The sequence below is a fragment of the Dermacentor andersoni genome, chromosome 3, assembly GCF_023375885.2.
Source record: "Dermacentor andersoni chromosome 3, qqDerAnde1_hic_scaffold, whole genome shotgun sequence".
Classification (NCBI taxonomy): Eukaryota; Metazoa; Arthropoda; class Arachnida; order Ixodida; family Ixodidae; genus Dermacentor; species Dermacentor andersoni.
This window is the reverse complement of record NC_092816.1, coordinates 226,800,074-226,827,543: the sequence shown is the minus strand read 5'-3', so window position 1 is coordinate 226,827,543 and position 27,470 is coordinate 226,800,074. Positions and strand designations below refer to the sequence as shown.

Sequence of the window (27,470 nt, the reverse complement as noted above, 5' to 3'; positions counted from 1 at the left end):
ATTCGCGTTACGCGATGAAATCAGATAACACAAGGTTCGGCGACAACAGACAGCCGGGTAGAAGCATCGATAACTTTCCAGAAAAGTCGGATACATGCAGACGCGTCCGTCGCTGTGCGATTACAGTTGTTAAGCGGTGAAACGTGGTCGCCCGATAAAGATAAGTACACGTGTCAATACCCCCCTCTTAAAAAGCATCGACCCGATGCTGCAAACAAACGAAGTTAATAAACAAAAGCACTCGTAGCAAAGAAAAGAACAAAAATGACGAAGTTAGTCAGCGTCCGTAAAAGGGTTTAAGGCGCACCACATGGACCACTTCAGATCGTGCGCGGCGCCGCTGTGAATGCGAAATGCCGTCTGGCATGACCTCATAGTCCAGAGCGCCAATACGTCGGATGACCTTGTAGGGTCCGAAATAGCATCGGAGTAGTTTCTCACTGAGTTCTCGTCGGCGTATCCGGGTCCAGACCCAAACACGGTCGCCAGGCTGATACTCGACGAAGCGTCGTCGGAGGTTGTAGTGTCGGCTGTCGGTCCTCTGCTGGCTCTTGATTCGCAGGCGGGCGAGCTGTCGGGCGAGCTGTCGGGCTTCTTCGGCGCGCTGGAGATAGCTAGCGACGTTAACATTCTCTTCGTCAGTTACGTGCGGCAGCATGGCGGCAAGCATCGTCGTCGGGTTCCTGCCGTAGACCAGCTTGAACGGCGTGATCTGTGTTGTTTCTTGCACCGCCGTTTTGTACGCAAAGGTTACGTACGGCAGGACCGCGTCCCACGTCTTGTGTTCGACGTCGACGTACATTGCTAGCATGTCGGCGAGGGTCTTGTTCAGGCGCTCTGTGAGACCGTTCGTCTGCGGATGGTAGGCAGTTGTCCTCCTGTGGCTTGTCTGGCTGTACTGCAGAATGGTCTTGGCATCGGATCACGGCTGCGTCGCGTTGACCTGTGGCTGGTATGTGACGTCGTCAGGTCGTCTTTCGTCGTCGCATTCTTTCTTTCCAGACTTCGTCGGGACGGCGGCGTGTCGTTATGTTGTCGAGGTAGTTTCTTCGGCGTCTTCGTCGGCGGCGGAGGGTCTTCGTCAGTTCGACGGACAGCAACCGCATCTCCATCGGTTGCTGCTTTTAGTTTTCCGGATATGGGCTCGCAGAGCGGCCCCGGGCTGGGCCGGTATATGGTCAGCGCTGTGGCGACAGGTAGCGGCCTGGTGACGGCGAACGGAACGGTCGTCGAAGGCTCCATTGAGTAGCGGCGAGGTAGTCGGCGATGTCACGTGGGCGCTCTCCAAGCTGTGGACGCGGCGCGTAGACGGCGAAACCTCGCAGTCCCATCTCCCGGTATGGACATCGTCGGTAGACGTGACCCGCTTCTCCGCAGTGGTAGCACAGCGGGCGGTCGTCAGGAGCGCGCCATACGTCTGTCTTCCTCGGGTAGCTGCGCTGGGCGACGGGTGGGCGTGCTGGCGGCGGGGGTGGTCGACGGAATTGCGGCGTTACAGGGCCCTGTCGCGGCCGTGGAGGAGGACCTTGACGGCGTGCGACGGCGGCGTAGGTCATTGCTTCTGGCTGGGGTTGCGGTAACTGAGGTTGCACCTCCGGAACCCCAAGCGACCGCTGAACCTCATCTTTGACGATGTCAGCGATCGAGGCCACTTGAGGCTGCGACGACGGGAAGATCTTCTGGAGCTCCTCTCGTACCACTGCCCTGATAGCCTCGCGCAGGTCGTCGGAGGCCAGCGATGTAACGCCGGCATAGTTTGTAGAGTTGGTGCGGCGGTCGAATTGCCGGTTTCGCATCTCGAGTGTCTTCTCGATGCTAGTGGCCTCGCGAAGAAACTCGTCGACGGTCTTCGGCGGGCTTCGTACCATACCGGCGAAAAGTTCCTCCTTTACACCACGCATCAGTAGCCGGACTTTCTTTTCCTCGGACATTCCCGGGTCGGCGTGGCGGAATAGGCGGCTCATTTCTTCTGTAAAGATGGCAACATTCTCGTTTGGTAGCTGCACTCGGGCGTCCAGCATAGCTTCAGCCCTTTCCTTGCGCACGACGCCTGTAAAGGTGCTCAGGAAGCCGCTACGGAACAGGTCCCACGTTGTCAAGGTCGATTCCCTGTTCTCAAACCAAGTTCTGGTGGCGTCTTCTAAGGCAAAGTAGACATGCCGCAGCTTGTCGTCGGAGTCCCAGTTGTTGAACGTCGCGATGCGTTCGTAGGTCTCCAGCCATGATTCCGGGTCTTCAGTCGCTGCTCCATGGAAGGTTGGTGGGTCCCGAGGTTGTTGTAGGATAACGGGGGACGCTGGGGCAGCCATTGGGGTTGTTTTGACCACGATCTTCTTTGTCGACTCAGGTAGAAGTCCGTGCTCTGGGGGCAGTCCTTGACGTCTGCGGCTAGCACGCTGGTCTTGGGCGATGTTGGTTTTGTCCTCGGGCTTCGGGCTTGGATCACGGCTTTGCGGGGGCGTTCGGTACATGAACGCACCAGCACCTCCACCAGATGTCACGTGGTGGTGACGTTAAGAACACAGTGGCAATACTGTGAAAGGCAAAACTAGATTTTATTGGGCGAACCTGTGCCCACAAAACAGGCTACACTTATAGCACAACGAAAGCGGCGAACACAGTCGGCGATCGTCCAAATCTGATCAGCGGGTCAAGCGCGTCGGCTTTTATAGAGCAGTCGTCGAATGTTCCAGACTAATCGTTGGGACCCGCGTGCCTTCCACAAAGTTCTACACCATTCGCGTTACGCGATGAAATCAGATAACACAAGGTTCGGCGACAACAGACAGCCGGGTAGAAGCATCGATAACTTTCCAGAAACGTCGGATACATGCAGGCGCGCCCGTCGCTGTGCGATTACAGTTGTTAAGCGGTGAAACGTGGTCGCCCGATAAAGATAAGTACACGTGTCAATATAGCCCAACCAGAACAAGGGACGTCTTCTTCCTGCTGGAATGCCTATTGGCGAAACGGGACACACGAGCTCCCTCAGAAACCGACCGTATGCCTCGTCTCGGCCTCTTGTGTCTGGTTGCCGGATACAAGTTGCCAGACGGTGCATGAACGCCTTGCGGCAATCGAGAACAAAAGCCGTTGAAAGACCACCATACGAATCAAACATTTCGTTCGCTTCTCTACGGCCAGTTATACAAACGCGCAACAAGACCTCAGAGTTAAAAATAAGCTAAAAACCAAAATAAATGTGACTATAAAATTGATTTGCACTCAAATACACTGTCGCCTAAAAGAGGTGCAGCGACTTGAAAAAATGGTGAAACCTGCCACTCAAAAAGCGCACCAAAACATCTAAACTTGAAGACCACTTAAACCCGCCGAGAATGCGCGCTTTCTGCAAGCAACACTGCCCATCGCAGCAGCGGACGTAGCCAGGTGGAATAAATTTACCCATACATACATACAAAGATACATACTTTTTTGCTGTACAACGTGCCTTACGTTAATAAATTTATTGTTAACCTCGAACACAGACGAGCAACCTGCTTTTGCATTGAAGCACAGTCTTGACTTGACGAAGTAAGTCAGCTTGAGTGTCTACGAAACGCGAAAGCTGACTTGGGCATTTTGAAGTCCGCCTCTTGCTTCGGGCCGACTTTGTCAAGTCCAAGCACGATCCAAGTTAGATCTCTGCATCCGGGGATTAGTCTTCTATGAGGAATCACACCCGGGCTTGGATCATGATAAGCGAGCAGCTTTGTTTGGCGCTGTGCCAACTGCTGACAAGAGGTGCGGGACACTTATTACAGGACTACGTTCGCATGGCGTGATCACCGACATTACTTGGCTGGACGTGACAACAGGTGCTTTGGTAGTTCGCTCTACTGCGACATCCATCTCAAGCAGCTATGTAAAAAGAATCTGTAAAAGAAATAATGAAGAGGGAATTGGAAGATTAGAAAAAAGAAATGTGCACAGCTTGTACTAGTGGTGCAAGGCTGGAGTCTACAGCGGAGTTTGTGACCACCTAGCTTTTACATGGCTTGCCTAAATTGTTTGTAAGTTTTGCAAGGTGCTAGGTTTTGCTAAGTTGCTAGTAGGCTTGGCTAAGTCGTTTCTAGGTTTTGTGAGGTTATGGCACACTTGGCTAAGTTGTTTGTAGGTTTTGCAAGGTTATGCTAGGTTTAGCTAAGTTGTTTCAGCGGGGTTGGTGCTGGAAGTTTTCGAGCAGTCACAAGTTGGGACCACTTTCTCGGCGAAGTCGAGCGTTCAGGCACCGACTCTCACGTTCCCTGGACTGAAACTCGGGATCCTCGACTCGGCGTCGCCTCTTCTCAGCCACAGCTTCAGCGTGGTGTTCCGGATCAGCTCCGCGGTGACGCATCGCTTTTCGCGTGGCGGTACGGCGCTCTTCCCGGTAAGCCGCTTCTTTTTCAGGCGTTCGGACTTTCTTCGGTACGTGCTGCTTCCCACGGCAGCATGTACACGCAGAGTAGAGGAGGCGAGAGGTGTGCCGCCGCACCAATTGTTCCGAGCTTTTACTTGCCTGTGACATCACGACTCCACCCTATGCACGCGGGGTGCAAGAAGGTAACGTGGCTCTGTGGTCTTGCAGGTGGTTGCTAGGCAACGCGAGGCAGCACACAGCGGCGCTGAATTTTCTGGTAACGCTCCACGCCGGAACTAAAAGCTTCAACAGCTCTGCTGTTAAAAGACTGCGCAAACAGAGGAACTGAGCCATGATGTAGTGGAAGTTGAATAAAGTGTGTGCATGCCGTGCAGATGCTCTCACATAATTTAGACAGCCATTGAGGATGGGCTCTATAGGATTTTTTTTTTAGGTTAGCCCAAATCGATATGCGGCTGTGCAGAGACTGGGACCTGCAAACCTTGCATTCAGTGGCAGCAGAATGCCACAGCCACAGCAGAGCAGTGTGGGGGCCACGAGAGGTGCAGGCACTGCTCGAGGGAAGCATCACACCGAGCAGTGCCACCATTGGCACCTCATGGCAGACGACTCGCTATAGTAGATGACTTGCCAGGCTGTTCGCCAATCACTTCGATTGCGCATGCGCCTCAAAGCTTCACGAGGCGCTGATGGTTGGGCACTATGGGGAACGGTGCCGCGGGATCCCGTGTTCCTGCTAGCAGTGGCTGCACCTGTACCAGCCAGGGTTGTGCCTTAATGCTGAAGAGTAACGTAATGGGTGATGCCACTCAGATGCCATAATCAATAAACAATTAATGCATCATGTGCTGGTGCAGAAAACCTGCTTGTGCCAGTCTACTGAACACAGCTGAATTCCCGAGGATTGCTGCTCTGTAGTTATCTCCCTTGGGTGCAATTTATGATGGACTATCTATAAATGTTCCAAATGTACACAACTTCACAACGCAGTTTATGCTTCACTGCAAGAAAGACAAGTTGGTAGGATGGCACTGTGTGCCTTTTCTGACGAGTCATCATAAGTCATTTATTTATTGCTTAGTTCCTAATACCTATATGTTTGCATAAAAAACTCAGCCACAGGACTGAACCATGCATATGCACAGTTTTATTATTGACTACATGCGTTATGCATGTAGTCAATAATAACTTCATGTTTTTTGCACATTAGCACCGAGGGGAAAATGCGCAAATTCTAGCATTTTTGCGAAATTTTTTGCCAGAAAAGGTTAATTTGTGAAACTGTTTTATAATGAAAGAACAATGTTCAGACAACGCAAAACCCCAAATTTTTAAATAATGCGCAAAACAGTTGATTTTCGCAAATTTCTTTCTTGCACCTGGTTTTCCATCATTTCGTGAAATTGAAATGGCACTCACATGGCCAAAATTTGTTTTCCATTCAAAATATTTTGTGCAAATACTGTTCAAGTAATGCTTATACATGTGTAATTTTTTCATAATTTTTTCAGACAAATGATTTTTCTCAAGCGCCACGGTTGGGACAGTTGGCGTGGAATGACCGGAATGGCGTGGAATGAATTAAAAAAAACATTAGCTGTAGATTGATTGATTAATGATTGTGTTTTAATGGCACAAGGACCAGTACTTGCCAAAGAGGGCCAAACACGATACAGTCAGTTAACAATGGCTTATGAAGACTAAGATGTACCATGGCTGTAAAGGGGCCTAATCAGTCAATTGTTTAAGAGCATAAAATATATATGCGCTAGAAAAATTACAATGACAAGCGAGATATTCTATGACCATAAAATATACATTGCAAAGTGATCAGAAGATCAAAATGTAGAAGTATGAAAATTCCCGGGTCCTTGAGAGCAAGAACCGGCAGGCACATGCTAACACTGCGACGTCAAAAAACTAGAATCAGAGGGGGAAAAAAAAGCAGTGCGTTTTGTTTTTAGGAGATATGACAAGGAATTTTCACAGTCTAACTCTCTTCCCCTACTTGGTCTTATTCCTCTTGCAGAGCGTCGCAAACTTGAATGCCTAAAATTTCTTCACAAGTTAATCAATTCTCCTTGCCTGTCCTTTCTAGATAACTATTTGACTTTTTCCAAACCCTCATGTACGAGGAGTCACCATGCGCTAAATATCTCAACCTTTTCGGCCCACACTGATTCCTTTAAAAACAGTTTTTTTCCATCAGCAATTGAAGTCTGGAATTCATTACCAACACCCGTTTGCTACCACTGAAACAATTCATGCAAGCCTGTTTATAAATGTTTGCATGTTTGTTGTTCATCCCACTCCTACAATAGCCTCATTGAGGCTGCAGTATGTCGAAATAGATAAATAAATGAATAACATCAAAGAGCAGGCCGTTGCTAAAAGCCGATCCACACGACGGACCAAACCTGCGGGCCGATCGGTCACGTGATGCGACGTTACGGCCCGCCACGGTCCTGTCCGGCCCAGAGAACATCCACATGGCGGACCGCCATAGGAGACGGTAGAGCAGACCAACCAGCTGCACTCTCAGCCTCAGTGTTATCATGGTAATCATTGCGGTTCGAGTCCCACAAAGCCGGGAACTGCTCAATGAGGGATACAATATAAAAAAACCTCCTCGTCACTCCAGGAGGACATGGTGTTTAAAAAAATATATCTGCTGCACGCACATGTAGGCGGAATGGCAGACATGAAACGACTGGCTTTTGCTGAGTTGAAAACTAGATTGGATTTGGCTGAAGACACTCTGTTGCCGGACAACATTCGTTGGCTACGGCAAAATCGCTGCAGTTTGCATGCGGTCCGCCGCCAAAACTGAAGCGGGAAAAGCCTCGGCGATTTGTTGGACCGCGAGGGCTGCGGTCTTGCATGGGCCAACGGCGGTGTGCACAAACTGGTGACGTCCTATCACGTGATGCGCGGACCGCGGTCCAAAAGAGTAATTTGGCCCTTCGTGTGGATCAGCCTTAAGGAACATTGCTGGCTGGATGTAATGCAACTTGTTGATGGTGTGGTAAACGGAAGCATTTTTTTGTGAGAGCCTCTAATTCACTACATTCCAGCAACATGTGCAGGACCGTCAGTACCTCGCCACACTTACTACAGGCAGGTGGCTCACCACCAGTCAGCAAGTGCGTGCCGCATGTGTGGCCAATCTACAGATGGTAGGCCTCGGTTCGTCTTATCTTTGATCGTTTCCCAACTGTGGTTTAAAGACGTCCAGCTTATTGGACGTTTCAGTGTCCCATAAGTGTTGCCAATAGCTCTTAAGCTTTTCCCGCAAGAGAGGTTCCATGTCTATGGCAGGGACAGCTACAGAGATGCTGGTGGCTTTAGTGCCATTGAGGTGCAGTTTCATCTGCAAGCATATTGCACTTAATACCTCTATGGCTAGGTACTCAGCATATTGTGATTTGCTCGTTAGATTTATACACTGTGCAAAGAAGCGAACAAAAATCATTAGGGATGGGATTTTGTGTTTAGTGAAGGACATTATGTATCTTACGACACTTAATGAGTCAGTGAATATAACAGCTTTTTGTATCCGTTTTCATGAGGTGTATAACAGTGGACAATACTGCATATGCCTCAGCCGTGAAGATACTCATTTCTGGATGTAAAATATTTCAATCGGAAAAGGATGGACCAACTGCTGCGTAAGATACACCGGCATGCGACTTTGATGTGTCGGTGTAGTACTTCGACTGAATCTTCAAGAAATACATCCGCATTTCGATCTCTGCAGCGTACTTTGAGACTTCTAAAAAGATATGTCACATTGTACTACTTTCCACTCCTAAGATGGTAACAGTCTGGCTGGAGGCATTAGGCGATGTTCGAGAAGTGGGACATCCATTTCTTTGCTAAGTTCCCTCACACGCGGTGAGAAAGGCTGTCACACAGAGGGTAGATTATGGAAAAGTGTAGTGTACATCATATCATTCACTGTAGTATCACAAGGATTTTCGTGGTTGCAGTAAACATTTAGATGGTATGTGAAGCTAATTTATGTTCTTAGCAGATTGAGTGACCACTCAATTGATTCTATGTATAAGCATCATCAACATACTTGGCGTAACAGAGTGATATGCCACGGCACCGTAATCCAATTGTGATCGGATGAGGCTCCTGTAGAGGTTCATTAAATACTTTTGGTCACTGCCCCATGTTGTCTGTGATAAAATTATCAGTAAGTTCATTGTTTTTAAGCATTTTGCCTTGAGCTGTTTCATGTGTGGTATGAAAGTCAGTTTCGCATAGAGTATTATGCCTAAAAACTTGTGTTCTTTGTGCACAGGTATTTATTTTCCATACAATTCGACACTTGGATCTGGAACCAGGTCTCTCCTTTTACGATAAGAACATACGAACTTCTGTGGAGGTTAACTTTAAACTTGTTTTCGTCTGCCCACTTAGAGATCTTGTTCAAGCCCTGCTGTACTTGCCTCTTGCACACTGCAAGGTTACAGGATTTGAAACCTATCTGCATGTTGTCTACGTTAATTAAATTAAATTATGAGGTTTTACATAGACGGAATAAAATATTGGCGGCGAGGCATTACGGAGTCGCCATCTATCAGAAGCGCCTCGCTAGCGTAGTATGAGGGATCACGCGGCGCGCTCCTCATAGGTTTTGCTGTCAGCGCTCACTGAAAACACCACGTGCGAGCTCTCCCGGACATTTCTGTAAGTACTTTCGAAACGAGAGAAGTTTTTTACTGTCTAAATAATAATCTTGGGCAAACTGAAAGCACAGAATCGTTTACAGACGCTATCTCGTTACCGAATACGTACAGTGAACGCCTCTGCATGCGGTCGCCGCGATGGAGTCTCCCGAACCGGCTTCTTGCGTGAAAGGTAGCCAAACGCTGAGAGTAAACTATGTGAAATATGTTGTTAGAGTGGGCTGCCAGTATAACTAAATGGGGCATAACAGAATGAAGCCTCAATGCAGCGATCGCACGGGTTCGCAGCGACCGACTGCGCGTCTGCATGCATGTCCGCGCACAATGTTTTGCTTTCGCTGTGAGCGCATTTTCGCACCGTGCCATGAGCTTTAGGCCGCAGAATATGAGCATTTGACAGTATACAAGCAACCATTGTTGCGTGGGCGCTATCAGAGCTGTTCAAACTAATTTCATTGTAAAGACTTCGACACCTACGGGGACTGTGATGTGCCGTCACGATGATTCAATCTTGTCTTTTTCTTCTAAATTCTTGGACGTTTCCATATTATTTCTCGAGTTGCGTCGCACTGTATGCTTATCGGTGTTCTCAGCGTGCGATTTTCGTCTGCTTCTTTTTCGTAATCCAGTGCATTAATTCATAACATGTAGAAACATGACCATATGCCATGCCTTTTTTTAATGTGCGTCTTACCGCTCCCTTTCCATTCCAGTGAACTTGCCAGTATCTATAGCCTCGACAAGTTCATAGACTAAACTGTCATGACATTAGTCGGGCAGCGGACTCGGGCGAGCGTCTCAGCGCGCGTTTTCTGAACATCGCAGACCCGGCGCCGTAGCAGAAATCTTCCTCGCGTCTGTGCTTGCTGCATACCCGAGTTGTAGCCGATGACTGTTTGCCGGTTTTATGTTTCGCGAGCCAAGCTTCACGCAGCTTCTTGTCCTGCGGCTACATGTGAATAAGGCTGACACCGGGCTCCGTTGCGTACGTACAGCACTGCAGCACCAAGCAGTGGCCTACCATGTTGCGCGCCTTCAAAGGCAGCCACTACCTATTCTAGTGCTTTCAAGCGTTGTAAAGGAGACACTCGAAGCGGGAAAATCTCGCCACTAAATGAGGACCGCAGCGTACGAGGGAATTTAAACTCTCGTTTTCAGCTCGCTTCGGCGCTCTCGAAGCAGCCGACGCGGCCGCTTTGTCCACATGATCCTTAATAGCATGTCATGCTGACGGTGGCGCCAGCTTTTCCAGTGGTGGAGCTCGAGGCCAATAGCTGGTGGTAATGAGGCATGGAGTGTGTTTCATCATCATCATCAGCCTGGTTACGGCCACTGCAGGGCAAAGGCCTCTCCCATACTTCTCCAACTACCCCGGTCATGTACTAATTGTGGCCATGTTGTCCCTGCAAACTTCTTAATTAACTTTCTGCCGCCCCCTGCTACGCTTCCCATTCCTTGGAACTAAGTCCGTAGCCCTTAATGACCATCGGTTATCTTCCCTCCTCATTACATGTCCTGCCCATGCCCATTTCTTTTTCTTGATTTCAACTAGGATGTCATTAACTCGTGTTTGTTCCCTCACCCAATCTGCTCTTTTCTTATCCCTTAACGTTACACCCATCATTCTTTTTTCCATAGCTCGTTGCGCCGTCCTCAATTTAAGTAGAACCCTTTTCGTAAGCCTCCAGGTTTCTGCCCCGTAGGTGACTACTGGTAAGACACAGCTGTTATACACTTTTCTCTTGAGGGATAATGGCAACCTGCCGTTCATGATCTGAGAATGCCTGCCAAATGCACCCCAGCCCATCCTTATTCTTCTGATTATTTCAGTCTCATGATCCGGATCCGCGGTCACTACCTGCCCTAAGTAGATGTATTCCTTTACTACTTCGAGTGCCTCGCTACCTATCATAAACTGCTGTTCTCTTCCGAGACTATGCTGAGCACACCTCTCTGAGATACACCAGTTTCTAGCATAAAGGGACAGGACAATACATTGCCAATTTTGACATGACAGGTTTGATTTGACAAATAGCTTTCTATATGTTTAGCATGTTTCCATGGACACCTATTCCCAACAGGTCTCACAAGATTCTGTAGCGCCATGTTGTGTTGTACGCCTTCTCCATATCGAGAAATATCCATAAGAAGACGCATCCCTGATATTTCCCTCAATGTGCATGAGATGACCCGCTGTGGACCGAGCCTCTTTGAAATCGCGCTTAAAAGGGTATTTTGTTAAATTCAAGGAAATGTAAAAGGCGATGACTTACCATTTTTTTCAAAAAACTTACAAATGCAGCTTGTGAGAGCTATAGGGCAATAACTTAATACGTCAGATGGATCTTAGTTTCAAAAATGGAATAACAATAGCTTCCTTCCATGAGGATGCAAGGTGTTCGGCATACCAAATAGAGTTGAAAAGGGCAAGAAGTGTCATCAGTGTGTCAATGTGGAGGTTTTCAATCATGTCATACATGATTACATGATTCTGTCAGCCACCAGTGCAGAGCTCCTGCGCTCAAGGCAGCTCTCAGCTCGGCAATATTAAAAAGACAGTTATATGGTTCATTCGGTCGGCATTTACGCTCCAGTGGCTTAAGTTCTGTTAGTTCTTTGTGTTTAGGGAATGATATTGAATAGTGCATGAAGCTTGATACATGCTCGAAGTGTTTTCCTAGGGCATTAGTCTGGTCTTCCAAGGTACTCCTTGGAATACCAGACTGACTTCTTGGCACTCCGAAGAATACTTCTTAGGCGTGCCCTCGTTTCTGAGGGCGATAAGGAAGTTTTCAAAAAGAAATCTCTATAACTGCATTTCAGATTTTGGCAGTATTGCCAGCCACCTGCCGTGGAACACAACAAGGGAACGCTGCAGGACTTTGAAGAAATAGATCGTGCGAACACCAACTGTATGTTTCTGCTATAACCAAATCTCTTATAACCTGTTCTGTTAAATCTGTTCTGTCGGATGCCTCAGGGAACTGACGGAAGAATGGCCCAGCTGCATTAGCGATCACCATGACCAACCAACATGCCACTACCGCCCTACACGCAAAAACCCCTGGATGCTCCGCTACCTGATCTGCCACGATTTGCCCCCTCCCCAATGTCACTTGCCAGCCACGTCCAGAATTCGACACCAATGCGCCACCACCACAATAAAAGCACAGACGTCCCCTACACGGTCCCACCAGTGGGCTTGGCAACATGGCAACAATGATGAACGCTTACCTGAGCCGCCTGTTTTTCATGCAGGTAAGAAACCGTTACTCCATATTTGCAAAGCCTACGTGGTATTATGCATTGATCGTGTTGCCGAGTCCACGGTATTGCATGGGTGCCCTATACCAGCACTGCTGCTGTTTACTAAACCTGCTGTTGCTTTCCGGAGATATTGAAGAAAATCCAGGCCCTACCACCCATTCTGCGTCAACCCAAACAGCTGCTGACATCTGGTCAGCTGCTCTCGATGAAATTCGGTTAAATCAAGCCTCTCTCATGAAAGAAATGAAAGCCATCCAAACTACTCTCTCTCAGAATGACAAAACGTTTGACAATATAAACCAAAGGCTTGCTAAAATATAAAAAGATTGTGCCACCACAAGCACAATTAAAGCAGATGTCGAGGACATTCAATCCATTGCTGTTCAAAATTCTGTGCAAATCGCAGAACATGCAACATTGACGATTCAGACGATCGATCCCGACAAATTAACTTAATTTTTTATATACACCAAGATTCCAAGTGCAAAACATGGGCACAATCAGAGAAATTATTCGCTAATCCCTGCAAGGCTACGCTAGATATAACGCTCAACCCAGGTGATATTGAACGTGAACACCGACTGAGAAGTTTCCAACCTCGCAGAAATAGGCCAATCATTGTAAAGTTTACGAGCTTCAAAGATAAAGACCGGATCCTTTCTAACGCAAAAAAACTTAATATACTACATACAGCATATTGCAGGATTACTCCCCAAACACCCGCCTGATACACAAGCGGCTTATTACATTCGGCAAAGCCCAATCCCGACCCTATAAGCTTGCGTATTGAAAATTAACCATCGATAAGGTCCCTTACATTTCTGACCCAACTACACAAATGGTGCTCCCACGTGCACCATAGCTACCTACTGAAGCCCCTGCTTAGTCCAATGCCAACTTTCTTTCATGTATATATACCAATATTAAGAGCATATTGCCTGAACGCTATTCCCTGCTCAGCCTCATAAAGGCAACCAAATGTAACTGTACTAACCGAAACATGGCTGAATTCAATAATTTCCAAATCTGAATTGCCTATTCTATTTAATGACTGATATCTTCCGTTGCAATCGCAAAAACAGGCATGCGGGTGGGGTGTTAATCGCCACTCACCACAGTTTAAAATTCTGCATTGTCGACATTCCTTCCAATCTTGAAATTATCTTTATTCGCTGCAACGCTGCCGTTCCACACATTACCATTGGCACTTACTACCACTCTCCTGGTTGCAATCCCTTGTTCAATGGCGAGTTTCATGATGCTCTTCAACTACTAACTTCAGCTTCGGATCATGCCCCTCTTCTCTTACTTGGGGATTTTAACTTCCACACCATAACTTGGTCAAACTTATCATTAACGACTTCAAAACAGAATATTGAAGGTCATTTTATAGATACTTGCCTAACCTTCAACTTATCCCAAATAGTTACCTTCCCTACACGGACGACTCATATAATTCATCAAGCCTGCTAGATTTATTTTTAATGCCCCAATCCAATAAAATTGAGTCCATCTCTAATCTAACTAGCCTAAGTGATCACGCAGTTATTCATGCCACTTTCCAATATAATTTGCCCAATCCCAAGAAAGTAAAGAAAACAATAACCCTATATGACAAAGCCGACTATCAAGGTAGAGTATGAAGGACGAACTAGCCTCTTTCTGCGACTGATTCCTTGTAGATTTTCCCAATCGTTCTGTTGACGAAAACTGGGAGCTCTTTAAAAACAAAATGCAGCAATTGATAAACACATACATTCCCACCATCACCATTACAGGATGGCCTTTACAATAGCACATTAAAATGCCTTAACAATAAAAACAAGAGACACTACCGGTCAGCTAAAACATCGAACTACAAGCACACAGGGGAAAAATATCGTAAGACCGAAAAACTCTATGAATCCATGACCTCAGATGCTAAGCAAACATTCTTCTATTCCACCCTGCCAGGTATGCTGCGCACAAGCCCCGAAAAGTTTTGGAACACCATAAACCCAAACTATTCGAAACATATCAAAACGTTCCAGTCCCGGAGTTCAAAGTTGCAGAAACACCGAATTCCACATTTTGCTCGATCTTTACTGATGAACCTGACCATATATTTCCATGTGTGCCCCACCACGATTACCCTGTTATGCCTAATGTCATCTTCGAAGCTAATGGTATTGTTCAAGTAATTGATGCCTTAAAAGTGTCATCTTAAGCTGGAATTGATTGTATAAATTCTAAAGTTTTAAAAAACACTAAATAATTTTCTGCTGCCATACTGTCACATATCTTCCAGCATCACTGTCATCTGGAGTGGGGCCACGAGACTGGAAGGTTGGCAAAGTCATCCCAATACCCAAGAAAGGTCCATCATTCTCACCTGCAAGCTACTGCCAAATATCTGAAGCACCAAAAAGCACATGCGAAGAGACAAGACAAAAGCTGTCATGAAAAAGCAGCATGCATAAAACGAAGCTGTGCATTCATCCCTAAGGTAACATGTTTCATCTTGTTAATAGACAGCTTCAGCAGCACACAGCTTATGCTCCACTCAGATTTCATGCATTAGGACTCCGCAGAGAACTGCGTGGATTTCATATTTGTGTTAAGCACATCTTGCCTGAATGCAAGTGACACACTATTATCTTGGTTGTAAGATGGTCAAGAAGCCAAGCTGATGCACCCTCGCACTCTGGTCGATTTGCTCCATCTCCAAGGGAGGCGTTAAATCTGCTGCCAGGATGAGTGTTGTCGTGCACGTGCGCTGGCATTCCTGGTGAGCAGCTGTGAGCAAATCGCTAGCATACACCGATCTGAGTGAAGTAGGCTGTAACCACTCAATTAACACTTTCTAATGAGCGCGGATCATCTGCAAAACCATTGTTTGCACAGAAGCATCTTGCACATGCACACCACATGCAGGAATCATGCCACCACATTTGGAAGGTAATGTTAAAAGGTGTCATAATGGTCAAACTGATCAGCTAGAAATGTGATAACAGTTTAAAGCAATGATAATGATTTGACAACTGTCAGATGGTGTCATCAGTTTGGGTTCATGCGCTAGTGAGAGCATGTTTGTTTTATCCTATTCACCCCATTTTGAGCCATCCATGAGAAGTGCAGTTTACAGCATCAATGCAGAGAACATTGCTTCAGGTTCACTGATGACAAAGCAAGTACTAAAGCGAAAAGTAGCATAGAAAACGCTGGCTTAATCCATTCTTCCTAGTCTAATAGAATATGTCTACATTATCTTAACTTCGAATGGAAAAAGGAACAGGGACAAGGTTTTGGCAGTTCTAGCATGCCTTTACCTACCCATAATGAACATCAAATGTCGTAGACAGACTCACCTAGGACATAAGAAAAAACAATCGTATCATATGATGATGTATAGGGTTTTCATGGCACAAGGGCCAATGATGACCAAAGAGTGTGATGGAATGGTACGATGATGTCAGTGGTAAAGTTAATGACAAATGGTACAGATTTAACATAGCTGTATGGTGGCCAAAAACATTCACTGTAAAGTGTGTAAAATATACTGTATATGTATTAAAACTATGACATGTGCGGTCAGCTATGAACACAAAATATATGTTGCAAAGTGATTGTAAGATTAAAGTATGAGAACATTCAAGTAGCACACATTCCTCACCCAGGCCTTTGTATGCAAGGGCAGGAAGCACATGTTCTATATGCTACAATCGCAGCAGTAGCCTCCAATAAGAGGCTGTGCTACAGATCACTTATGTGTATAACATGCAGTAAACAAACATTTAAAAAAGCTAACTGATTTGCTATCAAAAAGAGAGTCACTGTCAAGGAACATTGCTGGATGAAGCGGAATTTGCTGATGGTATGGTAAACAAACACATTTTATTCTTTGAGTTTCTATTTCACAACATCTAGCAATATGTGGAGGACAGTCAACATCTCACCACATTTACAAAAGATAGGTGGGTCATCCCCGGTGAACAGGTACGAGTGTGTGCTATATGTGTGCCCGATTCTTAGTAGATACATGACGTCAGCTGGCCGCGTTTTTGCTGTGGTTGGCCAATTTCCCAACTAAGGCTTAATAACATACAGCTTATTAGATGTTTCTAAGCCATTCCCATTAGAATTACTTGAAGTCTATGGCAGGGACAGCTATGGAGGAGTTAGTGGCTTTTGTTGCTATTGATATGACAGTTTCGTAAGGAAGCATATTTGCCTTTGATGCCTCTTTGCCCGGAAACCCAGTATATTGAGATGCTGGCTAGACATGCAAACTGTATACAGGAGTAAATGGAGATAATTTAGTACAGAGATTGTGCTTTTACAGAATCTCATTAAAGACCTTAAAGCACTTAAGGGAGTCCGTGAATATCATGGCTTTTCATATATGACACTTCTTTGGGTTTGACAGAGCCGACAGTACTGCATATGCTTTGGCTGTTCTGCTACGGAACAGGTCCCATGTTGTCAAGGTCGACTCCCGGTTCTCAAACCACGTTCTGGCGGTGTCTTCTAAGGCGAAGTATACGTGCCACAGCTTGTCATTGGAGTCCCTCCCAGTTGTTGAAAGTTGCGATTCGTTTGTAGGTCTCCAGCCAGGATTCCGGGTCTTCAGTCGCTGCTCCATGAAAGGTCGGTGAGTCCCGAGGTTGTTGCAGGATAACGGGAGATGCTGGGGCAGCCATTGGGGTTGTCTTGGCCACAATCTCCTTGGTCGTCTCGGATAGAAGTCCGTGTTCTGGGGGTAGCTGTTGCAGTCGGCGACTTGCTCAATGATCTGGGACAATGTAGGTTTTGTCTTTGCGGTCCGGGCTTGGAGCACGGCTTATCGGGGGTGTGCTGTACATGAACGAACCAGCTCCTCCACCAGATGTCACGTGGTATAGTGACGGTTAAGAAGGCAGCAAAACTGTGATTAACGAAACTAGCGTTTTATTGGGCGAACTTGTGCCCTCAAAAACAAGCTACACTCAAAGAACAACGATAGCGGCGAACACACTTGGCGATCGTCGAAAATCTGATCAGCGGGTCAAGCGCGTCGGCTTTTATACATCAGTCGTGGAATGTTCCAGCGTAATTGCTGGGACCCGCGTGTCTTCCACAGAGTTCTACACGATTCGCGTGGCGCATACAAGCAATCAGATTACACAACGTTTGGTGACAGACAGCGGATGGAACCATCGATAACGTTCCAAAAACTTCCGATACATCCAGGTGCGTCTGGCCAACACCCTCTAGACTAGCTAAGGCCTCTCCATATCCTTCTCTCTTTTGTGGCTACGTCATCACACTTCGACGGACCAGCTCTCGGCGCTTTCGAGGAGCGGCCGTCGTGCCCCCACTTTCTCCAACCGGTCTCCGTGATCTTGGTGCAACAACGCATGCGCGGAGAAGTACCAGCCGAAGTATCGAATTTAAGAAAACATTTTGATGCTTTCATTACTGCTTTGCTGCAAAAATAAAAATGCTATTTTGTAAAAATGTATACTTTTTGTTGAACCGCTTATTTTGGAAGGTAATATTGTTTTACGTACATGTCTTTGTTATTCTTTTTCGTATTCGTACAGAGTGCTCGACTGGAAAATGCGTTCGCACTGCGGTAAACATCAGTGGTTCCTTCATTTCATGAGTGTAGTTGCACGTGTTCGCAGTTCTGTGCTTTTTTTTTTTGTGCAGCGTGTGTCACGAAACTCAAAGCTGTTTCAGAGTTAGCACCGGTACGGTAACGTCGTCGATAACGACGAGGAAGTACGTCAGTGCCGGGAGGTGTGTGTCCAGTGTGCAGGCTGTGATAATGCCCGGGCATTGTTGCGTGCTGCAGTGCCGCGGGAACTATGATGGTGGTGAGCATGTGCATGTCATCACCTTCCCTTCGAACCCAGCAAGAAGAGCTCAGTGGATTAGAGCTATCCACCGTGCGGACTTCACTCCAGGAAAGCGGTCGGTGGTAAGGAAACATTCCTTTAACTGTCGTTGTTACGCCTCCCTCAGTTGCATTGAAAACGCTGCAGGCAGCATGTTGCGAGATGATTCCGTAGTGCTGCCTCTTTCGGACCGAGCATATTTGTGTTGCTGACATTCAGTTCACACGAAATTTATAGAAATTTCTCGCACTGTCATGCACCTGTATGATCTTTAAACTTCAGGTTCTAAAGCTTTTACTGTCTTTATTTTTTCTTATCCCAGGTCTGCGAGCGCCACTTTAAACCGTCCGACATGGTAAATAGAACAAGTTACACGGATACAAAGGCCGGCAAAGTAATTGAAGTGATGCTGAAGCTCGTACGTATACGACCTGATGCTGTTCCAAGCATACTTCCCGACTGCCCGGCATATCTTTCTGCCCCAAATGCAAGCACGTCTCGAGAGGCCCCAGATGAAAAGAGGACGCACCGAGAGGCAGCTGCGTTACAAGATGCCATCAACTTGTCTACTGAAACATACCAGGCGGAAGAGGACAGAAACAAAATTGACAACTTTCAGGCGCTGTTGAAATGCATACCATGTATCAAGGTCTCCCAATTCTGGACGGTTGTTTCCCAGCATGACTTTATTCTCTTCCTCAATCTGACTGTCGATGGTGCCCCAGCAATCAAAAAGTCCGTTAAAGTCACCGAGGACCTCTCTCTAAAGCTGTATTTTCATGATGTCGAGGTCACCAAACTTGATGGCGTGGAGATCATTCCAAAAACTGTGAATGATATTCAGTGTTTGACAGGTCTGTTGGATGCTGTTGAGAGCTGTGATAAGATTCCTGCCTTCCACGAACCTGAAGACAAGACAGGCGGCATATTGAAGCTCGTGCTATCTCTTCTTGAAGACGCAACAAATCAAGAAATGCAAGATGAAGAGCGGCAAGATGCTATGACATTTTTAAAAGAATAAGTCTTTCTCCTTTTAAGCAAGTCACCCCGCTACCCTTCAGAGCTGTTGGTATTTTCCAGCCTTCTATTTACCATCTCTCCTCATGCTTATAGGTACTTGCGTAACTACGGAGGTCTCACACTGCCGCATGAGTCCACGATCAGGCGTGTATGCAATGCATATGTTGTAAATCCAGCAGCTGAACAGCAGGATGCTTCTTTCCTGCTTTATGCGAAGAAGCTCGCAAGTGCAATGAAGGATCATGAGAAGTCAGTGGTTCTCATGATGGATGAGATCCATCCACAGGCATATTTTGATTATAAGGGTGGCACGATTGTCAGCACTGCCAGCAACACTTCAAATGCTGCAAAAACTGCTCATGTCTTTATGATCCAAAGCCTGCTGTCATCCCAAAAAAGTGTTGTTCACATTTTGCCAGTAGAACAAATCAATGCCCAACAGCTGAACACTGTGCTCCGCAGCATCATAAATGAGCTTGAAAAAAATGGGCTTCGCATCATTGCAGTCATCACAGATAACAACTCTATAAATCGCAAAACAATGTCTCTCTTTGGATTGTCATCAAAAGTCAGCAGCTCCTATCCTCACCCATCAGATCCCCCTCGTCCTCTTTTTTTCATTATTGACCCTGTTCACTTGTTGAAATGTATTTGGAACAATTGGATCAACCAAAAGAACTATGGAACCTGCATGTTTTTTCCTTCACTTATGAATTTGAACTCCAACCCCAAAATTATCACTGCGTCGTTCAAGACCCTTTGTGATCTCCATCTAAAAGAAGAAGACCACCTTATCAAGGCTGCTCCAACACTGTCAGTAAAGGCCCTCAATCCATCTAATATGGAAAGGCAAAATGTGAAGCTTGCACTGAAAGTGCTCGACCTATCAACCATAGCTGCTCTAGAAACATGTGGTCAACGCTATGAACTGCAGCATGCAGCTGGAACAGCGGAATTTTTAAAGGTTGTCGAAACCTGGTGGAGGATTGTTAATGTTAAGTCGCCCAGCAAAGGACGCCGGCTTCGTGATGACCTGCAGACTCCCATTGCAGGAAAGCTGTGTCCACAAGTTGAATTCCTTCAAACCATCATGCAATGGCTAGACCTCTGGGAGTGTTTGAAGTTTGACAATGGAATTCTCACTCGGGAGACCCACAGTGCCTTGCGTCTCACTACAAAAGCCTTGGTCAAGATAATAAACTATTGCCTTGAAGACCTTGGATTTGACTACATACTTCTGGGGAAGTTCCAGGCAGACTGCTTGGAGGAAAGATTCGGCAAGTATAGGCAGCTTTCCGGCTCGCAGTACCATGTGTCCATCAGACAAATGTTCGAATCCGAATGCAAGCTTCGCCTACAAGGAGCCCTGGCGCTTCCAGACTTGGATTCAGGGGCACCTGCTGTCAGCATTGATGAGGCGATTCTACAGAGGCTCAACATTGAAGTAAATGACAAGGACTTCGAAATGAAGGCACAAAATCTTCCAGCTATAACGTACGTGGCCGGATACTGCGCCCATGCGGCCCTTAAAAAACTTGCATGCACTGCTTGCCGAGCGAATTTGGTAGAAGATGAAGACATCATAATTGAGAATGCAGAAATTATAGCAAGCATGAATCGCGGAGGGCTCAAGTTCCCCCAACCTCCAGTTGTGAATGCTGTAATGACTGCTGAAATCGTCCTGGACAAGCTGCGAAGTGAAAAGTATGCTGTGCGATTCCATTCTCTAGTGAACCAAAGGCAAGCCCTTTTCACACTGGCCACCAACCTGATAAAAGACTGACAGTTTCGACGAATGTTAAAGTGGTCATAGTCCTCACTTGGTTATGCATCACATTCTTAGCGCTGCAACAAACATTCTGCTGAAAAACTATTGCAAAAATAGGAAACGACATTCTTGTGCAAGCAAAAGTTGCTCAAAAACTGAAGCTTAACACTTTCAGATCTTGACTGTTCTGACTCCTTGTGTGCAACACCTGTGAAAGTTTTCTGAATACTTGTACTCTGTAATAAACATATACTTTGTACGTAACACAGCTTGCTTCAATACTATCAAAAAGAAAGGCATCTGATCAGTTCAGATGCCACCCATGAAGCTGTAAGCTGTTCTGAGAGCCATAACTTGTGGCAATGTTTTTTGTGTGTGTGTGTGTGTGTGTGGAGAGGGTGCGTGTTTGTTTGGAAGAAAAAGGTTACAAATAGTAGTCAGATTACTGGCAAACAGTCAGCGCTAGGTGATATAGCCCACGGTTCAATTTTTGCCCGAAAATAATTTCTACGTCCGCGTCATGCAACAAGCTATTAATAAAAGTAAAGATATATGTGAAGGTACAGCGGGATATCAATGCACCCCCCCCCCCCAAAATGTGCGGACTTTCAGGCAATCTTAGGCGATAGTAAAAGATACTGAATAACCAACATATATTCATAATCCGGAAACCGTTAACTTTCAGTTTTTAAACCTATTCACCGCGGACTGTGTACCGAAAATGACATCATACATATACGCCAGCATTAAATCACAGGGACAAAATCTTCAAAGGACGATTTCACGTAGCACTGCAGTTACACAAGAACGTGCAGCAGCGTCCCTTCATGAACACAACTCCAGCGCCCGTCGTAGTGTGATGATGTCACGGAGGAGCAGAGAGGCCTTGCCTAGTCAAGAGGGTGTTGGTCCGGCGCTGTGCGACAACATTTGTTAGGCGGTGAAAAGTGGTCGCCCGATAAAGATAAACAAGTACACGTGTCAGTATTCTTTTCTGTGTGCATAATATTGGATTCAGAAAAGGATGGTCCGAGCGCTGCAAAGGACATGCTGGCGCCTGTGACCTTGATGGGCCAGTCTAGCACTCCAGGCACACGAGTACTTTCCCTGGATAAAGTGCGTTTGTCTGAATATTTGGAGCACGCTTAGTGAGTTCAATGAAAATTATGCAGATCCCATGCACTGCGGGAACCGGATGTAAGCAAAGCTTGCTGTGTTATTTGCTTTGACTGACAATAATTAGTGGTGATGCTGATAGCAAATGTTTAATTTCTTCAACGTTAGTCCAACACGAGAGTGGAGAGTTGATGTTAAACATTACCTTGCATGTACCACTGCTGTTTATCTGCATAGTACACAGAACACATTGGGGGAGGTGTCTGCTTGAGGCATTGTTGTGCGCCATACTTCATAACCTCTGAGAGGGTTGAGCATATTCATTGCCTCAGATAGCACATCACACTGTGGCAGAAGCATTAAACTTTAGTTGAATTATGGGGCTGTACGTGCCAAACTACAATCTGATTATGAGGCATACCGTAGTGGTGGACTCCGGATTAATTTTTTACACCTTGGTGTGCTTTGACGTGCACCACTTAAATCTAAGTGCATCAGCATTCTGTATTTCGCTCCCGTCGAGCTGCGGCTGCCATGGTCAGGACTGAACCTGCGACGGGCACAGAAGTATCGATTTGACATGCAACTGCTTTCGTAGTGTCACCTAGACCCTACGGTGTTTTAATGCAGCGTTGCATCTACATTCGCTGTGTCAGTTGCTTGCGTGACAAATTTACATGTTTATTTTTCAGAAATAGCAGAAGCGTACCATACCATAACTTCAGGTTGCTTGCAACTGCTATTTCCTTGCCTTCCGTCATCTTTTCCCACTCCTACCTTCTACCATTCTTTTTCTCCTCTCCATGCCTCCTTTCTACCATTCTACCTAGCTTCCCTCTGGGCTAGCACATTACTAGAAAGGTAAGCGCTGCTGTTTCTGCAATGCTTTTGCAGTGGGGCCACGGATAATTACAGCTGTCAAGAGGCTAATGTGGAGACGCCCAGGGAGCTCCAGAGGGCACTGTGCACATCCAATGGGGTCATCATCATCATCAGCCTGGTTACACCCACTGCAGGGCAAAGGCCTCTCCCATACTTCTCCAACTACCCCGGTCACGTACTAATCGTGGCCATGTTGTCCCTGCAAACTCCGATCGGGTGCAAAGGTCCAAACGAGTTTCTCACATCGCCTTTTCTCTCTGCAACGTTCCTGCCATGAATACACACACTCTGAACCACTCCTCGAGCAGTGCAAAATTCGAACAAAGAGGCAAAGAAAGCTTAGTTTTAAAATATGTCTCATTTTATGAGCTGCCACTGTCACGGCGGTAACAGCTTTGCTGGAGTTGTGAGACAATGTTCAAGGAGTGCGACATCCATTTCTTCACTGAGACTTTGCACATGCAACGAGAAAGGCTCTCTCGCAGGTTGATCCTGAAAGAGTGTGATACTGGCCATGTCATTTATGGTTGAATAGGAGGCACATTCAAAGTAAGTATTTACTTTAGAAAATATTTGAAGTTGGAGTATATTCTATTTGATGGAAAGACTACTTGTCTGCCTCTACATAGAGGCTTGCCACCGGACTTGATTTAAAGAACACCTGTGGCCAGATTGATGCCTAGGTGGTGGACGGGATCCAGCATCTTTAGCGCCCTGAGTGTAGCAGACTGGTACACTACGACACCATAGTCTAATCGTGCACATATAAGGTTCTCATAGAGGTTCACGAGGCGTATTCGGTGGTCACAGGAATGTGCCGTCCATGCACTCATATATCATGTGAACACTCTGTCTGCAACAAAAGGGTGCCGTTCGCCATGTGGTCGCTGCTATGTGGGGCAAATCAGGAGATGCCTCAACACAAGGCTGAATGAGAACTCTTACAATGTACGGATCAAGAGTGGGAGCACAATGGCCATCCACTGCAAGACCGCATTTTAAAAATTACCTTTTACATACCCTTATGTGCATTTGGTGTTTGAAGCACAAGAAATTTTTTGAAAAGGCTGCTTAAACTGTTGTGTTAGAGCACTGTATATTAGCCTAAACCGAGAAGAAACTGCATATCTTAGCGGTTCGTGAAATGCCTTTGCAATTAGATCTTGCCAGTGGCCCGTAGACTAGAGTATATATATTTTTGTTTCCGTACACCTTTCTTTCTTAGTATAACAACTTGATGTCAAGCGGCAGGGCACATGTAGTCGTGGAACTTGTTTATTGTGCGACGCAATGAACAAAACCTGTTGTTAGTCACTGCTAGTTTGGAGTCTTGTCTCAGTTGTCGTTTCTCATGCTGTTTCCATGCTAATTCAGTCTGCTACACCGTAGTATACGCTATGGTGGATATATGGCATTACGCTGACCCACCAGTTTTACGCATGCATTTGCGCAATATCTCACAATTCTTTACTGCCTCATTCATGCATAAAGAGTAACATAATAGTACGCCCGGCATTGGTATCAACAGAAAAACAGGCAATCGGCAACCAACAGTGTTTCCATGTCAGAACAAGAAGCAATGAAATTCTTGAAAGCAATTCCAACGATTACATTTTGTACACGAACGTTGAGTACTGCTTGCAAAATTAAATTCTCTTGATCGGCTTGGCAAACCACACGAATCTGAAAAGTCCCAAAGCTCGCTGCCGCATCACTCCAGGTGCACTTGAACAAATAAGCACACAAGAAAGGATACCAAGAACACACATTCCTACTTCAGGTATTGAGAGAGTACGGGAGGAGAAACATTCTCTTGATCCAACACACGCTATACGTGCTTCATTCGTGCTGCTATTTCGAAAGCGTAGTCGCCTCGCGTACTCTACGCACAATGCGGGCCACGACGCCGATCGATTCCGAGGTCCGGGGGAAGAGGGCTGCTCCCGGAAAGGGATTCCTTCCGCAACGCGTCCCTTGCCGCCTCCCCATCGCCCAAGGACGAAAATGCAGCAAACACGGCGACGAGGGGGAGCAGCGGTGCTTAGGCTGTCCTTGCTGCGCTTATAGGTCAACAACACGGCAAATTCCGGAGAATTTCTAATGCAGGCGGCAGAACGGCGGAACATGCAAGTCCGTGTAACGCTACTCTATAGAAAACCAAGAGTGGCGCAACGAACGGTACAGATGGAGTATGTACACGATTCGAAACTCGACACACAAACTAGGCGCTCGGGACGAGCTATCAACGTCGAGCACTGCAGGATCGAACGTCAGCTCGGCGCTCGAAGCAATACTTGGAGAAAACTTTCGTACAGACACGGACAGAAAGGGTTTCATAATGCAATTTTATCTTCACACGTCATTTAAGAGCAATAATACTGCTAAAAATATATATTGCACGTTACATAAGACGTCAGTCGACGTCGCTGCGGCATGACTCGCTGCCAAGGAGACTGGCATGCTTCCGAGGTAACAGGCGCGGTCGAAAGAAATAGTGGGGATGGTAGAAAGTAATAAGTTGGGCAAACTCTTACCTAGCACGGTTTCTGAAGAAGCGGATTGCAGTTATAGTATTCGCCGAAGCAAGTGTTCTCCAACGGGACAGTATCGGACAGCACTTCCAATGGCCGACGCAACCAACGCACAGAATACCGATAACGCTGGCAGAAGCCACCGGCGGCTTGAGAGAAAGAAAATTCGGAAGAGGACACGCTTTGACGATGGCGATTCCACTGCCTGGACACTTCGAGCAAGTGTTTCGCTTTCGGCCGTCGATCGGCAGCGCGACTAGCGCCACGCGTGACGTCATGAGGGAGAACCCCATAGAGTTTCCCATAGAGTTTCCTACAAGAAACTCTATGGAGAACCCCTCTGTCCCGTGTCTTGCAGTTTTATTCGCAATGTCTCACCAAGTGGCCTACAACGCGGTTCCCCAGACGCATAGAGTTTCTCATAGAGTTGCGATGAGTTTCTCACTATATCATGTAGTGAGAAACTCTATGCCCAGACCTTAGAGTTTCTCACTATATTAGCTAGGGAAATCTGACGAGACGTTAATTTGAGGGATCGCCAGTCATTTGTACGCAGGCGCAAGTAAGAGCCGGAGTGAGAGAGAAAATTTGGGGGCTTTTGCTCTGGCAATGCCTCCTTTACTAGATGCCCGCCGCGTTGAAGTTGGTTCAGCACAAATTCCGTGAGGCGGCGCTCGTTGCCTTTTCAACTTCCGGCGGATGTGGCAGCGGCGGCTGAATGCATCCGCCGGCGCGTTATATGCGCGGGCGTCTGTTAGCGAGCGTTATCGCGGGCCTCCGAGACGGTGACAGATGCCACGTTAATCTCAGAGGCCGCAGCAAGTGATTGCAAGTTGCAGGCGTTCGCCATGAGAGGCGCTCGTTGCCTATTCGCGGAGGAGAGAAAAGAGAGAGGGCCCAGAAACCGAGCTACCGGTGCCGGACAACGCGGCAGGCATCTAGTAAACGAGGCATTGGCTCTGGCTAGGCACTACGGAGGAGGTGGGGTAGCACACTCTCAAGTTCAACAAATGGCCACAGAGGGCGAAAAAAATCGACCGCGCGCCGCTGCTAACAAAACTAGCGTAGTAGAATCACTTTGGGATGCTTACGTTAGTTGCAACATTTCCCGGTAGAGGCGTCGTAATAATCGCAATTTTATCTTACAAACTTTCTCTTACAATTACCGAAGCATTTTTGTTACATAAAAAACGAGGCAAAATTATCATTGCTAATTATATATTGTGCTGTTTCTTAGTAAATTTAATGTATTAAACAGTTGCAAGCATGATAATTCACCCATATTTCGTACTTGTTGGTTCCAAATGTTCTTGCTGTTCAGTTCGGTTTACCGTAGGGCATTTATTTTTGCAGTAGTGAAGCGGTGCATCACGTTCGTGCAGAAAAATAATGCATCAGTTCTAATAGCTTCATGACTTTCATGCATTTGCCTGTGGAACCAGCAGTGTGATCTCTTCTAGTGTATAAATGAACGCACAAATGTTCTCATTTGTGATCTTAATAATACTTAAGCTGTTGACATGCATTGTAGTTAGGCAGACATCAATTTTATGGACAATGGGCTCCCTGCAATGGTCAGGCGGCGCAGCGACCGGCTCAGCCGACAGCGCCACCGTGTCAGTTGCGCGAAACACCGAGGCGGCCACTGCTGCGGAGGCATGCTTTTGCGGCGCTCGTTTGAAACCTTTCGGACGTTCTAAATTCCGGTTTCAAGGCAATCGAAAACGTCGAGGCCCATTTTTGACCACCGACGCTTGAGAAAGGACATCAAACTTACGACTACAACCACGTATACCGTGTCAAAGAAGTAAACAGCACGGACATCACAGTGACGTGCTTAAATTAAATTATGGTGTTTTAGGTGCCAAAACCACGATCTGATTAGGAGGCACGCCGTGGTGGGAGACTCCGGAATAATTTGGACCACCTGGGGTTCTTTAACGTGGACTTAAATCTAATTACACGGGT

The 27,470-nt window shown here is 46.6% G+C and overlaps 1 protein-coding gene and 1 pseudogene across 1 annotated transcript in view; one reads left to right on the top strand and one right to left on the bottom strand.

Moving 5' to 3' along the window:
- Window positions 1-25,661, bottom strand: part of LOC126536157 (DIS3-like exonuclease 2) — a 330,469-nt gene extending 304,808 nt beyond the window's left edge. Inside the window, exon 1 of the mRNA XM_050183033.3 lies at window positions 25,506-25,661. The gene's annotated coding sequence lies outside the window, so the exon portion shown is untranslated. The remainder of the gene's footprint in view (window positions 1-25,505) is intronic.
- LOC129385820 (uncharacterized) lies at window positions 17,184-21,566 on the top strand (annotated as a pseudogene).
- Window positions 25,662-27,470: the final 1,809 nt, after the last annotated feature.